Here is an 18,941-nt window from a genome sequence, read left to right on the forward strand (position 1 = left end):
AAACGTCTTGAATGCTTTATTGCATCTGTGTCCACCACAACCCCTGGCAACGAATTCCAGGTACCATCCAAAGTCTTTTTTTAAACTTTTTCCATACATTTTCTTTAAACTTTTCCTCTCCCATGTCCTCTAGCATTTGACATTTTGAAGCTGGGAAAAAGATTTTTACTGTCTACCCTATCAATGTCTCCTCATTTTATAAACTCCTCTTGGGTCTCCTCAGCCTTCAATGTTCCAGAGAAAGCAGCCTACCTTTGTCCAATCGTTCCTTATAACTCATACCCTCTGATCCAGGCAACATCTTTGTAAATCAATTCTGTAGACTTTCCAAAGCCCCCACATCCTTTCTGTAATGGAATTGCACACAATGTGGCCTAACTAGTGTTTTACATAGCTGATACATGACTTGTACTCAGTGCCCTGATCCATGAAGTTAAGCAGGCTCAATGCCTTCTTTACCACATTATTTTCTGATAAGACCATTTTCAGAGAGCTATGGAATTGAAGCCCCAGATTCCTCTTTGGAGCAATACTGTTAAGCACCTGTCATTAACTGCCTACTTCTCCCAAAATCTCAAACTTACTTAGATTAGACTCCATCTGCCATTTCTCTTCCCATGTCTGTAATTGATCCATATCCTTTGATAGCCCTCTGCGCCAGCTTTCTCAACCTTTTCTTAAGATTCTGCTCAATGCTTATGGACTCTCTTCCCTGTGAAGCAGTTTTCATTTCTTCTGTACTTCTCCTGACTACATAAAAAAACATTTTAAAAAAAGTCGTGATTTCAGTCCATGTCCCCCCCCCTTAAATGTGCTGTGGCCCACAAGTTTGAGGGGGGGGGTTGTCTGGCCCCTTTTGAGAATGGTTGCTCTACACTCTCCAAAACTCCACCAATGTTTGTGTCATCTGCAAACTTACTAATCCATCTATTTACATTTCATATAGTGAGTGAGCAATACCAGGGTCCCAAAACTAATCCTGTGGAACACCTCTGGACACACATTTCCATATAGAGCAGAGTAATTAGAAGAGCTAGATTCTGTCTTTTATGAGCCAGCCACATCAAAACTATTAATTATTTGTCGATCCCATGTATCTGTACCTTCTAGATGAACCTACCATTTTGAATACCTTACTAATTAATATTCATGAGTACAACAACTGTTTTCCTCCCCTCATCAACTTTTGTCCCCTCCTCATAAAATGTAATAATTTATAAGACATGATTTGCCTCACACAAAGCTATTCTAGGTGTCCTGAATTATGCCATGTATTTCCAAATGCAAGTGAATCCTTAAGTATCCTCAATAGAAGATTTAAGACTCACTGACTGATTAATTTCCTCAATTATCCCTATTTCCCAAATCATTCATAAAATAGAGTAATACCATGTAATAAAATGTAGTCCAACTCTAACAACAAATTCACTGATGACACCATTATTGACAGATGATTAACTGGAAATTATGAATCAGAATACAGGATGGCGATTGAGAAGATGTCTTGGTGGCGCTAGAACAATCCTGCTCTCAATGTCAACAAGCTGTCTGTTGATTTTAGGAAGGGGCAGCTGAGGAAACCACTCACTTTTTTGCATTGATGGGCTGGAGGTGGCGTTGTCTGTAAGGATTTGTATGTTCTTGCCGTGTCTGCGTAGGTTTACTCCGGGGACTCCAGTTTCCCACATTCAAAAATGAAGCAGGGATGTAGATTAATGAGGTGTAAATTGGGTGGCACAGACTCATGGGCCTAAATTTAAAATTCACTGGACTCTATATTTCAGAAGACTTTCCCTGGAGCCAATGCATAAAAGTCAACATGAAGAAGCAGCACCAATGCCATTACTGCGTAAGGAGTCTGAGGAGATTCGGAATGTTGGATTCACTATCAAACTTCTACAGGTGCACCATGGAAAGTATACTGACTGGTTGCATCACCACCTGGTTTAGTAATTCAGGTGCACAGAAGGCTGCAGAAAGGAGCAAACATAGCCAGGTCCATCACAGGCTTTGACCTGCCATCCAATGCAGACATTTATGTGAGACGCTGCCTCAAGAAGGCAGCCAACATTGTAAAGGACCCCATTACCCTGGCCACAACCTCTTCTCACTGATACTTACATGCAGAAGGAAGAGAAGCCTGAAAACCAGTACCTCTGGATCCAGGAACAGTTTTTATCCAAGCTGCTATCAGACTCTTGAACTTCCCCTTGTTACATTAATCACTGTTCTGAGAACACAGATGATGGCAAGTCACTATTTTTGCAAGAGAATTACTGTGAATATTTATTATCTACCTATTTTATGTATTTATCTTTTTTAAATTTAATTGAATTAGTTTGCTCTTATAGTTTTTCTTTACAAGTACCTGTTCGGCTGCAGTAAGAAAGAATTTTGGTGCCTATGTGCATTGTGTAATATTTATAACAATAAATTCATTATTGTTACTTCTGCCATCTCTTCCTTAGTCCCTTATAAAATCCGTTAAAGTATTCAATTTGGACCAAAGGATTTATTCTTGTTGATTTTTTTTTAATTTAGAAATATAGCACGGTATCTGGCCCACAATCCAGCGTGTTGCCCAAATACACCCTGTAACCAATTAACCTACTAACTCTGTATGTCTTTGAAATGTGGGAGGAAACCAAAGAACTCAAAGGAAACCCACACAGTTATAATTATTTGATGAATCCCTTTTTGCTCTTTTAAATGCAGTTTGTATTCCTGATTTGGGTAGCACAGTTAGCGTAGAGGTTAGCGCAACGCTGTTACCGTGCCAGTGACTGGAGTTCGAATGCAGTGCTCTCTGTAAGGAGCTTGTACATTCTTCCAATGTCTATTGGGTTTCCTCCACCATTCAAAAATTAAATCATGCCTGAAATGCCCTTAATAAGGTATTACAGACCAAAAATAATAAGTTTTCCATTTAGGATGGAAATGAGAAGGCATTTCTTGCTCCAGAGGATCATTCAAAATCTCCTTCCCAAGGGGCTCCATGTAGGTTCAGATACTGAGTCCTGTAGAGGTTGATAAGAATTTAAATATTAATGGAATTACAGTAATACAGGAAAATTGCATTATTAAAAGACTGAATGGTAGAATAGGCACAAAGACTGAAAGAACTACTGCCTTGATTTCTTACATCCTTGGGATCTCATCCTGTCCCATCATGGATTCCTCTGCTACTTATGTACTTAACCTTTGCCTCTCTCCTTGTTAATCCCTTATCATTTAATTCATTTGTGAACTCCCCTGAGTTTTTAGCTTGTTGACTCCCTCAGCCTCTCTGCCACTCTCACATGCTCTGCAGCGCTTCTTAGAAATTCCCTCTTTAATCAAGGTTCAGATCATCTGTGAGAATGTCCCCTTCCTTGTCTCAGTGTAAGGAAATATTTTCATGTTTCACTCCTTGCTTGTCTCAGCATCAGTTTCTGCTTGGTGAAACTCCAGTGACGTGCTTTGAGATTTTGTACAATGTTGAAGTCGATTCAACTCCACTTTATAAAGTGTGCCAGACCTCTGTCCTATCTGACCAATTATCTAAGCACTGTATCACTTTTTGGTGTAATTAAAAGCTTCCATTTCTCATCCCAATGCTCTATTTCCTTTAGCCTCCTGTTTAATCCTATATATCACTTCATCAGAGTTTCATTTCACCTCAAAAGAAGACAAACCCACATAAAACTCATGATGTTTTCTCAGTCAGAATAATTAAGCAGCCTGGAACAAGTGTGTGAGACAAAGCAGTTTGTTATTTCACACCAGGCAAGAATGAATAATTAATAAAGCTGATCAAATACAATCTATATGGTCAGATCCCAAGTATAAGTCCTCAGTTCCACAGAATAAATATTTAGGTTGTCGTGGATGGGATGCAGAGATGGGCACTTCTCTCTATGTATATAACTCAGTGATCTATGTTTGATCGCGTTCGGTTTGAAGAGAAGCGTATTAATCGATGACCTGAAGAGAAGGAGATGGCAGAAACAGAACATTTCCAGCTGACTTGGAGAGTTTCTACCAGGATGATACTATTCCTGCTTTGTAGCTCACTGCTTGGCAGCTCACAAGGTACCTAGTAATATTTCTAGACTAAGGAAAGCTAGTTACAATACATTCCTCTAACATGCACTTCACCAAGTTGAAAGGTAGACATACCCTAGATAAATTTTCATTGTGATTGCTGGAATGATATTTTGAACAATCTCTGCTTACAAAAACAAAACCTGGATAATCAAGAGATGTGTGAATAGTCAGCAAGTTCAAACTTTTAATATTCTGCATTGCCTTTTGGACATGTGATAATTTCTCTTCTCCCCTCCACCGCCACCCCCCCCCCCAACCCCGGTTTGGAGCAAATTTTTTGTGTGATTTAATATGACTGCAAGAAAGTGCATTATTTTTGAGCAAGTGGTGAGTATAAATGGCAAGCCAAATATAAAGCCCCTTCTTTGATACCATAATGCTTTAATAGCAAAGGAGTTGCTTGTCTAATCTCATTAATGTCGCTGCAACATTTACAAGTGGGAGAAGATGGCCAGACTGTAATGAAATAAATAATCTTTAATCAATTCCTGCAAATCCTGACAATGTCGACAACGGACTGTTACATTCATAGTTTCAATGAGATGGAAGTCAAATGTGGAAATACTTGACTGAGATGTGTCTTTAGAAAGCTCCCATGTGCACTTTCTCTAATATGTTTACATTAGGATTAGAGTGCAGGCTAGGAAAATAAGCTAGCTTAGAATTTTATGGCCATTGATCTTTTGATTCTTTAATTAACTGCCAATGCTCAACGGTTTTAGTAACCTCCATTCTGCTGCCACATCATTTAGCAAGTGGATTTTAATGTATCTTTCTTAAAATCCAATTTCAAACGAATACAGTCCATTTAAAATTTAGTCCAATGGTATTAATATTAAATAATAAGAAAACTTTGTAGCACAAAATGAGGTTGTTCAACTCAATATATCTGTGCCCTTTCTGAAATGTAATCCATTCCATTTTATTCCCCTAGAAGCCTAAATTCTTCTTCTTTTCAGGTATTTTTTAGGTTGTGTAACAAAACTGCTAAAAAAAATTACATTTTCCTGTATTGCAATATATAAATGAGCTGGAAAAACTCAGCAGGCCACCACACTGCATCCACAGGAAATAAAGTGTAACCAACATTTTGGGGCCTCGACCCCAACATCTGCAGACTTTTTTGCTCAACTGCATTCTTCTATATCACCAAGTAAATTAGAGCTTTTCCCCTCTTGACCAATTTCTTCTCATTTATATGAACCACATTTCTCATGATTTGCAACGGGCTGTGTAGAACTTCCTCTAACCTTATTTCCTCAAAGACTGAACAACTCATCTTTCACTATAATGCCTACGAATAAATCTTACAAAAAAATTCCAAGAAATGATCTTACGAAAGTTTAGAATAATATTTACTTTGTCTCTATTCATTGCGTAAAATTGTTGATTATGTCCATTTTTATTTATTTAGCACACCTATTTTCTTGGAACTGCCATGTCATTATCCTGGTGAATTGCCAAGTTACTTCCTAATCTGACAGGACCACATGAGCACCTTGACTGGCAATAATCCCATTCCAAAAAAGCTCTCAAATCTTCCCATGGCCTTGCCTCTGAACCTCTACAATCTCTCCTCACCCTCCATTACAATCTCCTCACCCTCCATTACAATCTCCTCACCCTCCATTACAATCTCTCCTCGCCCTCCATTACAATCTCTCCTCGGCCTCCATTACAATCTCTCCTCGCCCTCCATTACAATCTCTCCTCACCTTCCATTACACTGGTGTTTCTTGTGCTCATCCTATTCCAGCCACTACATTTTAATCTTCTCTTGCATCTTTGGGAACCCCCTCGGCATTGAAGATGACTTAGTTAAGCTTGGGCCTGGCATGGCCCAGTGTGGGATCTGTAGATTCAGATAAAGGTACAGCAGGAGAAGCTTGATTTGGTGGTTGGTTGAGTTGTACAACGTCCCTGGCTTGTTCTTTATCGTGGAAAGTCTGCAGACACTGGGAAACTGGGTTGTAGTGCAATACATGTACACAAAAGTGCTGGAGAAAGCATGACAATACTTTGTATATAATTCTTTATTACTCTATTTTTGGTTTTGCTCTAGAGAAGAACTAACCTGCCTAACCTGCCAGGGTGCCTTCCTGATCTGCAATTTAATTTTTTTCCCCTTTCAACATGGTAGGTCTATTCCAGCCATTGAAACCTATGTGGCCTAATTAACCTCCACCCATACATTTTAGGGGGTGGGAGGAAACCAGCGCACCCGGCAAAAATTCACACAGGCCACAGGGAAAATGTATAAACCCCTTACAAATAGTGCCAGATTCGAATCCAGATCACTGGCTCGGTAGCATTGAGCCAACTGCAGCGCTAACCATGTCACAATTTTGCGATTCCTTTGTCCTCTTGTTCCTTTGGCAGTTTTCTCATTCTCCAACTGCTTCCATTCACTCCTTCACCAGATAACCTCATTTACAGCTTATCCCCATGGTCATCCAGCTCCAACCCAAGCAGAGATATGCCTCTCCCCATCCTCCCTGCAGCTGAAAGGCTTCTTTTATCTCCTTCCATTGTGAAAGGTTTTTGACCTGAAACATTAACTCTGTTTTTTTTTACACAAGGATGTGAACTGCTGAATGTTTCCAGCATCTCCTGTTTTTATTTTAGGTTTCCAGGATCTGCAGATTTTTTTTTATTTTCACTCTCTTGAAGTGACCTAAATTAATTTACTATGTTAATGATCCAACATGTATAAGATCATGTAGCTGATTTGCTTACAATCAATTGTCTAGGATTGTCAACAGTGTAACTGGACCCTAATTCATGCATAAATGATGGTTTTGTATTGCACATGATTCTTTGTTTCCTCCAAAACCAGTTATCGTTTTTAAAGGGTACTAGATGTCAATTTCCCTTCAACTGTTCAAAGATGTCTGACAATTTCTCCTTTTTGCAAAATGTTGCACTTTCTTGTTTGTGTCCAAAAAGAACAATTTAAAAATAGCATGGATGAAGGGTTCCAGCCTGAATGTCACAGCTTAACATGAGATTTTCCACCTTTTCTCTGTAGTGCAATTCGTCGTTGTTGCTGATGAGGCCGACTACTGTCATGTCATCTACAAACTTGATGACTCTGTTGGAAGTGGATCTTGCATTGTAGCGGTGGGTCAGTAGCGTGAACAGGAATGGGCTGAGGCACCAGTGCTCAGTGTGGCAGTGCTCAGCATTCTGCTACCAACCCAGACAGACTGTGGTCTTTTATTAAGAAGTTCAGAATCCAGTTACAGATGTTGAGTCGCAGTGAGGACAGCTTTGCCATCAGACTCTGGGGAATTATTGAATTAAGCACGAAACTGAACTGCAGCCTAGTGTTTCTGCGCACTGAAACATGCTAACTGAATACAGCACCTGCTTGCAGACCAATGAGAAATTTTATGATTTTCTTCAGATAGTTAGATAAGTTCTTGATTAGGATGGAAATCAAGGCAGGAGAATAAGGTCGAAAAGGATAGCAAGTCAGCCGTAATGGAATGGCAGGGCAGATTTGAAGCCAAATGGGCTAATACCACTCCTATGTCTTGTGGTCTTTAATCCAATGTCAGCAGAATCAGAGTTGTGTGCATTAAAATGTTAGACAAGTTTGGGATTTCATTCTATGCTGGTTGTAATATACCTGATTATTATCACTTTACACAAACTCCTCTGCTAGGTGTCCAAGTTCTTACGGGTGAAGCCCACATTTTAAATGCTCCTGGAGACCTTCAATTTTCCAGTATTCATTCTCAGCACAACACTTGATGCGAAGAACTCTGTACTGCCATTCACCTCTTCTGTAAGAAACAGTGAAGTCAGTCCCTTTCTACTTGCCTTGCCACCAGAGGGTGCTTACCAGTTGACCTGGTCTACATTAACACCATGCAATCAACAGAGTGGCAAGATTGGCGTAGCAGTCAGTGCGACACTATTACAGCGCCAGTGACCCGGGTTTGAATACAGTGCTGTCTGTAAAAAGTTTGTAGGTTCTCCCTATGTCTCTGTGGGTTTCCTCTGGGTGCTCTGGTTTCCCCACCTTCCAAAACCTACAGGGTTCTAGGTTAATTTGTGTGTAATTGGGCAGCAGGTGTTTAAATGACTGGAATTGCTTTCTACTGTGTTGTAAATAATATTAACAAATTCTAGCCCTTTATATGGAGTGAATCCTCATTGAAGTCAGCTCAATGAAGAAAATAAAAAGTGGACTTACCTTTTATAGAGAAAGCCTATAAGGCTGCTCCAGTGTGCTTTAATGAAGAGCAGCGTCAGAATCTGTCCTCCAGAGCTCAGAGAAGCAGGGCGAGTGGTGCAGCAGCACTACCTGTAAGGTCAAACATAAGCACTGAGCAATGGCTGTCTTCATTACCCATAATCCCCCATGCAGCTGGAACAGCTCTGGGAAACGCAGAGCAGTTCCAGCTGCATGGAGGATTTGGGGTTACAAAGACGGCCATTGATCCTGCATTAAAACAAAAAGAGGTTTTCGTTATAAAACAGAGGCTCCTTCTTCTGACTCTTCTGCCCAGTGTTGCCCATCCGGCATGTCGAGCCCAGCTCTTCACTCCCCTCTTTCATCCATCGGCCTCTGCGGCTCTACTTCTCAGTGACCACTCCTCAACATCTCTACTCCTTCCTCTGGGGCCATGGAGCTCAGCACCTGGGCCCTTTCACCCTCTGACCCCGGCAGCACGGCAGGTCTATGCAAGTCACTTCCTGGCCACACGGAAGCAGCAACCCAGGGAGCCGATCAATGAGTATATTCAGGCCCTGTGTGAGCTTGGTCAAGGCTGCGGCTGCAGGGACATCATGGCAGAGACGTATACGGGCAAATGTATCCAGGATGCCTGTGTAACAGGTGTCTGATCAGACTATATTCACCAGAGACCGTTGGGGAATCAGGGTGATCTGAATCTGAATCTTCAGAGAACAGTCGACCTAGCCAAAGCACTAGAAGAAGCCATCCGCAACGTAGACTCCTTCTCCTCTGGCAATGCGGCCGCCTCGTAGGGGATGTGGGTGTAGCCATCTTGGGACGCAGGATCCCAGGTCGTCGTCGCACAAGTCCGTCTCAACTTCTACATTGCTGCCTCCACTACCGAGCACCCGAAGTGCTATTTCTGTAGGCCTGCCCAGGACACAGTCTGCTCAGGCTGCGGGAAGAAGGGGCACAAACCAAATATCTAAGTCAAAGCCTCCTTCTCTCCCTAGCAGTGCCGCGTGCGAGCAGTGGGGGTAGCTGACATGGATGACGTCACTCCCGGCTATGAGTAACCACAGCGTATGGGCTGCCACCTTGGCCGACATCACTCCCAGCCATGGAGGCTGCCATATCCAGCGCCATCTTACCGATCAGACAGCAACTCCACTCCAGCCTCGGTCACACTCACCCTCAGCAGCGATTTGGACAATTACCTGATATTGGCCTGAGTCACAATCAGCCAGAATAGCCCTAATGATAGACATCAAGGTAAACAGTCACACAACGAACTCCCTGTTTGATACCGGGAGCACGGAGTGTTTTATACACCCTGACACGGTACAGAACTATTCCCTGCATTGCCATGGTGACCTACAGAATTTGCATGACCTCAAAACCCCAATCAGCTGAGTCTCAAGGATGTTGTGTTGTAACACTGACCATGCATGGGACGAAGTATAAAGATTTTAGACCTAATAATAATACCACAGCTCTTTGTGCCCGTGTAACTGAGGTTAGATTTCCAATGCCAGGTCAGGAGCATCACCATGGAATATGATGCACACCCCCGCACCCCCCCCCCCCAATGATCCGCAGCCACCAGTTCTTAAACCACCCACTCTCCCATCCACCACAGCTGACATACAGGCTGTCCACACTCCAGGTCCCCCCCCCCCCCGCCACCCCTGCCTCTGTTTGCTAACCTAACCCCAGACTGTAAGCTTATAGCCACCAAGAGTAGGCAATAGAGTTATGGGGACAGGGCTTTCGTCAAGTCAGAAGTGCAATGCTCTCTGATTGAGGGGATTATTGAACCTGTCGCAAGCCCCTAGAGGTCTTGGGTGGTAGTGGTCAAGAGTGGGGAGAAACACCACATGGTGATCAACTATAGCAAAGCCATCAACCATTTCACGCAGCTGCACGGGTACCCCCTTCCCCGTATCACTAACGTGGTGAATCACATTGTCCAGTACTGGGTGTTCTCCACCATCAACCTTGATGACTTATCACCAGCTCCCCATATGCACAGAGGACTGGCAGTACACCACGTTTGAGGTGGACAATCACCTCTACCACTTTCTACAGGTCCCCTTCAGGGTCACAAATGGCATCTCCATCTTTCAGAGAGAGATGGATTGAATAGTGGATGAGCACAGGCTTCGGGCCACATTCACTTACTTGGACAACATCACTATCTGTGGCCACGACCTGCAGGATCACGACAACAAATTAACCAAATACCTCCAAACAGCCAAAAACCTGAACTTCACTTATAACAAAAACAAGTGAGTATTCCACATTACACGCTTGGCTATTCTCGACTGCATTGTGGAGCATGAAGGCATTGGCCTCGATCCTGACTGCATTCACCCCCTGTGGGAACTAGGGAGACCATTCCAAAGAAGGCCATGGTCATAGGTTACCATACATTGCATATATATATAAAATGTGTTTCCATTTAATGCAAACACACCAAGTTGTGCAAATTATGCCCTTAGGAAGTGTGCTGAAGACAATAAAAATCAATTTATCTTTCAAACTATAAACACTATTGTGAATAACTTTTATGTTGATGACTATCTGGTTTCTGCTGCTTCAGAAGAGGAGGCAATTACTCTATATCGAGAACTACAAACAATATGTTCAAAAGGAGGGCTTTTACTTACCAAATGGATAAGTAACAGTTGTTCTGTATTAGCTAAAATACCTGATGCGCACAAGGCAGTAGAAATAAAATATTTGGATTTAGAACGTCATGACCTTCCTGTGGAGAGAGTGTTAAGAGTACAATAGTGTATTCATTCTGATGTCTTCAACTTCAAGATTGCCTTGAAAGACAGACCTACTACCAGAAGGGGGATCCTTTCCAAAGTTAGTTCAATATATGATCTCTTAGGAATACTGGCACCAGTTGTCCTAATTGCTAAGAAACTCTTGCAAGATTTGTGTAGAAAAGGAATTGGTTGGGATGATGTTATGCCTGACTCTTATGCACAAGAATGGTTGAGTTGGAATCAAGATCTTTCCATGCTGGAAGACTTTAGTCGACAGATGTTTCAAACCCACAAATTTCGGAAAAGTGACATCGGCACAACTCGATCATTTTGCTGTTGTTTGTGAAGATGGTTATGGAATCATCAGCTCTCCATTATTGTGTAATAACCAGGATGAGTATAATTGTGGATCTGTAATGGCCAAAACAAGGGTGGCACCATTCAAGTCAGCCACTATTCCTCGAATGGAATTGGTAGCAGCTACCGTGGCTATTAGAATGGACACAATGTTGAAAAGGGAACAGCAGATGGAACTAATAGACTTAAGTACGGAAGTAATACTGTTTTTGGACTTTTGTAGATAACATAATTTTGAATTAAAGAAGAAAACAGAGCAGCAGGAGATACAAGCGAACATTGCTGCTGCTAAGGCTGGAGGGAAGATTTTAAATGCTCCAGAAGAATCTAAAATTAGAACCAATTTGGTAAAGAAACACGTTTTGATAAAGGAAATTTTATAATGTGGAACAGCAGCCACAAGGTGTGTACCAGTCTGAACAAATTATGGTAAGACATGGTGCTGATCATTTACAAACATCATACAAATCACAGGAGATAGAGGTTTAAGTGAAAGTCATTTCTCCTTACAGTGAGTATTTGACATTACTGTCATTCAGGAATACAGGTGAAAGAATGGAAAGGCCATTTCCAGCAACAACATTACCTGGAGGGCAAAGTGGTGCACACAAGCCTGATAAGGCAACCAGAATTGGTTGCTCTTTGTTTTCTTTGCCTAAAATAGAAATTCAAGTTTTTAAGTGATGTTCCTTTGAAAGCAAAACTCAAGATGCAAAATCAGTTTGTTGACAAACTGGCCTGCTCTCTTCCTGCCCTCTTAATTGCTCCACATGGGCTCTTTGATGTACTCTGCATTTCTCCTTTTGTTGCAACTCCCATGCACCTAAAGCCTGTTTATCCTTAAGTGCACTTTCCTTTGCATAAACAACAGCCAAATTAGCATGTGCCTTTCCATGCCTTGATGAAGTACTCAAAACCTTGGAACTTGCATTTGAACTTTGTTTGCTTCTTTTACATCCTGGGACGGCTATATTATTTAGAACAGTTTACAAGTAGATTACTGAGGGAATTGGTAAAAGGTTGTCATCTCATGCCGCTATGCCGCCGGCAGAAGATTTAAAAGAAGTCAAGAGGTAATTGAAGAAACATTTTGGCAGTGAGCAAACATGACACTGATTGTGGATTGATATCTCGTCTCCGGAATGGAGGACCATCGCCTTCCCAAGATCGTGTTATATGGCCAGCTCTCCACTGGCCACCGTGACAGAGGTGCACCAAGGAAGAGGTACAAGGACTGCCTAAAGAAATCTCTTGGTGCCTGCCACATTGACCACCGCCAGTGGGCTGATATCGCCTCAAACCGTGCATCTTGGCGCCTCACAGTTCGGCAGGCAGCAACCTCCTTTGAAGAAGACCGCAGAGCCCACCTCACTGACAATAGACAAAGGAGGAAAAACCCAACACCCAACCCCAACCAACCAATTTTCCCCTGCAACCGCTGCAACTGTGTCTGCCTGTCCCGCATCGGACTTGTCAGCCACAATCGAGCCTGCAGCTGACGTGGACTTTTACCCCCTCCATAAATCTTCGTCCGCAAAGGCAAGCCAAAGAAGATTAAGAAAATGAAATTTGAATGTAAAAATTCCATATAAACCAGTGGAATCTGTCTGCAAGCTTTGGAATGTTCAGAATTTGAATTTTATCCTAAACCCGCTTTCAGCTTTGTAAATGACCTTAAAGTTTGCTCTAGACTGAGTACCAAAGAATTTGCAGGTTACCAAGTTGTGAAGAATCTTAAAGGAGCCACACTACTGCTTCATTTTAGGATTTCTACAAAGGAAACGTTTATTGTCTGAACTAGTGTAGCATAGATAAAAGTTCACTGGTAGTGTTCATGAACAGGCCTCAGAGGGGTTCAGGGTTTAGGTGGGAAACCAGAGTTATATACAGGCTCCCAGGGGAGGAACCGGGAGGCAGGGCCAGTTGTCAGTACAGGTCACTTCTAGTGAATCCCATTTCACTACATGCACCCCTTCCTTCAGAATTAAGGCTCTGTGGATGAAGAGAACAAGGATCAGAAGCCGGTAATTGACACAGAATTATTTACAGATTCAGGCGGTCCGAGGGTCTGGAGATCCTGGTGGAGTGCCTTAGCACCAGGGGGCTTTGGGCTCCTTGAGTCTCCTGGTCCACCTGGAATGGAAGGATACTGGGCTGAGACTCTGGTTCAATGATAGAGGGGGGTTCACTCTTCTCCTGATCTGGGTCCCCTGAGGCCCTGGGTGGGGGTGGGAAAAAGAGCTAGGTAGCTCATGGGGCACCTGAGGCAATGGATCCTTGGTTCCAGTGAGTGCCAGATCCCTGATGAAGACGGTGTCCTCCCTGCCATCCGGGTACTCCACGTAGGTGTACATGGAGTTGGCATGGAGCAATTTCACCCTTTCCACCAGGAGTTTGGTCTTGCTTCTCCTCATGTGCTTCTTGAGAATGACCGGACCAGAACTAGTGAGCCAGGCTGGGAGTGTAGTCCCTGATGCCGACTTTCTGTTGAATGTAAACATGAGCTCATGAGGAATAGCATTGGTCGCAGTGCAGAGTAGCTACCGCATTGAATGGAGCACGATGGGGAGGACATCCTGCCAGCGCAAGTCTGGAAGGCCTCTTTGCTTCAGGGTAAGTTTGACAGCCTTCCAGATCGTAGCATTCTCTTTTTCAACCTGCCTGTTCCCCCGGAGGTTGTAGCTGGTGTAGGACACGATGCCCCTCACCAGCAGGTACTGATGCAGCTCGTCGCTTATGAAGGCTGAGCCCTGGTCGCTATAAATATAGCCGGGATACCCAAACAGAGTGAAAGTAGAGTCTAGGGCCCGAACAAGAAGCGGGAGTACTCATCGATGTCCGAGAGAAAGTAGCTATTCCCATTCGTGGAGAGGAGAGGTCCCTTAAAATTGGTGCTGAATCATTCAATTACCTCTGGATGATTTAATCAGGTACACTTTCATGGGACAAAAAGTGTGGCTTGCACTCAGCACAGACCTGGCATGACCTGGTCATTTCCCTGATGTCTTCTATTGAGTAGGACAAATTGCAGGACTTGACAAAACAAAGCCACCACTGTGAAGGCACTGTGTATCATCTTTATCCTGTTTGGGTATCTGAGCTACATTCACAGCAATCAGCAGTCCTCCTTCATGAGTGATGAGTTGTGTCAGTACCTGTTGACAAGAGGTATTGCCACCATCAGGACCACTAGTTACAAACCCCAAGGGAGTAGCCAAGTAGAGAGGGAGATGCCACTGTTCAGAAGGCTGTCCTCCTAGCTCTGAAGTCAAAAGGCCTACCTGTCTCCCAATGGCAAAAGGTCCTTCCTGAGGCACTCCATGCCATTAGATCCCTTCTATGCACCACCACCAATGCCACCCCACATGAAAGACTATTTTCCTTCCCTTGGAAGCATGTGTTGGGGACCACGCTGCCATCTTGTTTGACATCCCCAGGACCAGTCCTGCTCCGGAGGCACATGAGGAGCCATAAGTCTGACCCCCTGGTTGAAAGGGTCCACCTCCTCCATGCAAACCCCCAATACGTCTATGTGGCATACCCAGATGGGTGAGAAAATACTGTCTCTGTCTGGGACCTAGCGTCCGTGGAAGACCCTGGGACCCCCACCAACCACTCAGAATGACCTCCTCTCATGATCACCGGACACATGCCAATCCCAAACCCCACCCCAGCTCCTCATCTCAACCGCCAGATGCCCAGCCCTCCGACCCTCAACCTGCCAACACACATCGCATCTCCCAGGAACCAGCAGCTGACACACACCCACCACTACGAATGTCGCAGAGGCAGACAAAACCACCAGACCAACTGAACCTGTGATGATCACTAAACCCACTTTCACCCCCCCCCCACCCCCCACTGGACTTTCTTTTAAAAGAGGGGTTAAATGTGGTGATACCACTGTATTACTATTGGTTACCATCTCTTTGTGTAGGGCTGGCCCCTCCCCTCCGTGCTGACTCTACCAGTGACTCTTCCCCTTGGAATCTCCTAATAAAGGCTGTTACGCCCTGACCCCTCCCCCAGTATGAGCTCTGGACTCGGCCCAAGCAACATGAGTGTACATACAGTTTTAAGCAATTAAAAGCCTATCATTCTAGCAACCTAGTCTTTGGTTATTGATAGTGCATCAGTAACCAATCAGGTTTATCATTGATCTATGAACTGAAGATTTAAGACTTGGAGTATCGTCATTAGATTGAGGAAAGAAAAATATTATGTGAAATCGAAAATGTAAGTGCTATTTGAGAGCAGTCCTATTCGGTTCATGGGAGTTGTAATTCGATTGCTGATGCATTGGGTGTCTTAATGAAGTTTACGAAACTCTTTGAGAGCTTCATGCAGTAAATGTGCGGTGAAAGTTCAGTTACTGAACCTGCAGCCAGAGTTTTTGACCATGGATTTAAGTCCCATCCAGACATCTGAAGAAATTGGACTCAAGTTGTTGAATAAATATGGAATTTCAAAAGGAAAATAAAATTGGAAAATTTATACTGTCAACTTATCCAGTTCATTCTGTCCTGTAGAGAAGGAAATGTTCCATTCTTATCTGGACTCATCCATATGCCTCTCCAGAGCCACCAACATGTGGACTCTTAGCTACTTTCTCAATTTGGGGGCAATTAGGGAAAAACAATAAATGCTGGAATTTTCAACAGTATCCATATAATGCAAGGGGAAATATTTGCTGAGACCGATCATCCTTGGTTGGGAGAGTCGTTACTGCAAAATAACATTCAGCCACTTTGGGCTGGAACAAAAGAAAAAATCTTTTCACCAGTTCAGCTTGAAAATCTCGGGGGGAGGGCAGGTGGGGTAATATTGATGCACTTTATTCCAACCTGCGGTTGGATTTTTGAATATACTGTATGTCAGAAATGATGAGGGATGGGGAATGAGTTGAAGTAAATTATCTCTGATTATAGCCTAGAGGCCTTTTGCTTGATTTCTTAATTTCTTAAAATTCAAGGAATTAATTGAATTAGAAAAAGTAGTGAAACACACTGCTGAAATATTGAACCGACAAAAGATTCCTGGAAGAACTTGGTAGTTGAGGCAACATCCATGGGTAGAAATGATCACTCAGTCTGAACCTTTTATAGAGACTAAAATTTAATAGATAATATTATATATCTAAATCGGGAAAGTGAAGGGTATTAACACTGAGTCAAGCTGGCAAAGTTATTTAAAGCTTTTCCAGAGAACTCTAATAAGGAAGCAAGTGAATGACACACAGTGAAATGACATGGGTGCTCTCCATAAGGAATACATTAAATTATGCCATACAATTTAATCACTTTTCAATATACGTATTCCCCTTCTTCCAAAATAAATTCATAATCCTTCGTATTTGTCAAAGCTTCTTGCCAATTTCTGTAGAAGCAAAGGTTCCACAAGTAATTTGACTTCTCTGTGATTGTCAGGATGGTAATTCAGCTTCAGAGCTTTAATTTTCCCATTGCATAGTAGTAGGAATCAGACCACCTGAATGTTTCTTTAATCACTGCTGTGGCACATTTATCCAGTAATATTTATTTAAACCTGTCAAGTGTCATTTTTTTTTCCACTCTGGGCAGCTAAAGGTAGAGGTCTGACAGGAAGCCCATGAGATGAAGGTCAAGTAGTCGATGAAGAGATCGTTGCAGGCTAAGCAATTTGTTAACAGTTGTGGCTTGTATAAGTTCTTCAGGACTGTCAAACCCATCAATGGCACATGCATCCAAAGCTCTAGTCCACTGAGAGCCAAGAATTCAGCAGGTCAAGCAGTGTCCTTTATATAACAACAGTAAAACTACATAACTTCTGAACCCTTTCATGTCTCTCCTCAAATACAGTGCCCAACACTGAACATAGTTCTCCAAGTGAGGTCTCAGCAGTGCTTTATAGACATTACATCACTGCTCTTGTATGCTATCTCTCTAAAAATGAATGCCAACATTCCATTTGTCTTCTTCACCATTGACTCAACATGGAGGTCAACCTTCATGGTATCTTGCACGAGGACTCCCAAGCCCCTTCACACCTCAGAATTTTGAATTTTCTCTCCATCTAAATAATAGTCAGTCCGTCTATTTCTTTGACCAAAGTGCATGATCGTGCATTTTCCAATATCATATTTCTTCTGCCACCTCTTTGTCAGTTCTCCTAATCTGTCCAAGTCTCTCTGCATCCTACTCCTGAGAAATTAAAAATATTTATGTTTTAGGTGTCAGAAAGAAATAGGAATGTTTTTACATTCTGCATGGCTTTGTGATAAGGTATTAAAAAAAACCTTAATGGATGCGATTTAAGGAAGTTTTACAAGATATTCTCAAAGTTAAACTCCCAGTGGACCTATCAATATTTTTGTTAGGTAATATCAAAAAGATTTGGATGGAATTAAGATTAGATAACTTTCAAATTGCATTTTTGAGATTAGCATTAGCAGTAGCGAGAAAATGTATTGCGATTACTTGGAAAAATTATATAGACTTGAATTTACATAGATGGCATACAGAATTGAGATCTTGACTACCATTGGGAAAAAAATAACATATAATTTATGAGATAATTATCATTTTTATCAAGTCTGGAGCCTTATTTGGATTATATGGGCTTAAAATTTTGAATCCTTCAGCCTTGTTGTGGTGGAAGTACCTCAGTTCATGGTAATTGTCTATTTATTGTAGTTTACATCTCCTTTTGTATTTTCTCCTTACTTTCTTCTTTTGGGGGATAGATAGTTGGTAGTTTAAGGGTGGTATTACATCAGGGGTATGTAAGGGGGAGGGTTATATTGGTAAAGGGTGGGAATTTGGGTTTTTTTTTTGTTTTTTGGGGGGAGTATGTACCATGTTCTTTGGCTTGGCTTCGCAGACGAAGATTTATGGAGGGGTATGTCCACGTCTGCTGCAGGCTCGTTGGTGACTGACAAGTCCGATGCGGGACAGGCAGGCACGGTTGCAGTGGTTGCAAGGGAAAATTGGTTGGTTGGGGTTGGGTGTTGGGTTTTTCCTCCTTTGTCTTTTGTCAGTGAGGTGGGCTCTGCGGTCTTCTTCAAAGGAGGTTGCTGCCCGCCGAACTGTGAGGCGCCAAGATGCACGGTTGGAGGCGTTATCAGCCCACTGGCAGTGGTCAATGTGGCAGGCACCAAGAGTACCATGTACATTTACTAATGATATATATATTATATATTAATTGTTTTATTAACTGTATGTATTATGGTTTTAAAATTTTAAATAAAATATTTTTTTTTAAGTCTCTCTGCAGCCTTTCGATAACTCAGCTCCACTCCATCTGTCACCCATTTTGGTATCATCTGCAGATTTAGACACAAAGCTATCTAATCCATAATCCAAATAATTTATATGCAGTGTAAAGAGAAGCGGCCCTAGCACTGACCATTGGTTACCAGTATCCAGCCAGAATAGGATCCCTTTATTCCAATTCTGTTCCTGCTGACCAACCAATTCTCTAGACATGTGAGTATCCTTCCTGTAATTTCATGGCCTCTCATCTTGTTTAGCAGCCTTATGTATGGCACCTTGTCAAAA

Source organism: Narcine bancroftii, chromosome 8, assembly GCF_036971445.1.
Source record: "Narcine bancroftii isolate sNarBan1 chromosome 8, sNarBan1.hap1, whole genome shotgun sequence".
NCBI lineage: Eukaryota > Metazoa > Chordata > Chondrichthyes > Torpediniformes > Narcinidae > Narcine > Narcine bancroftii.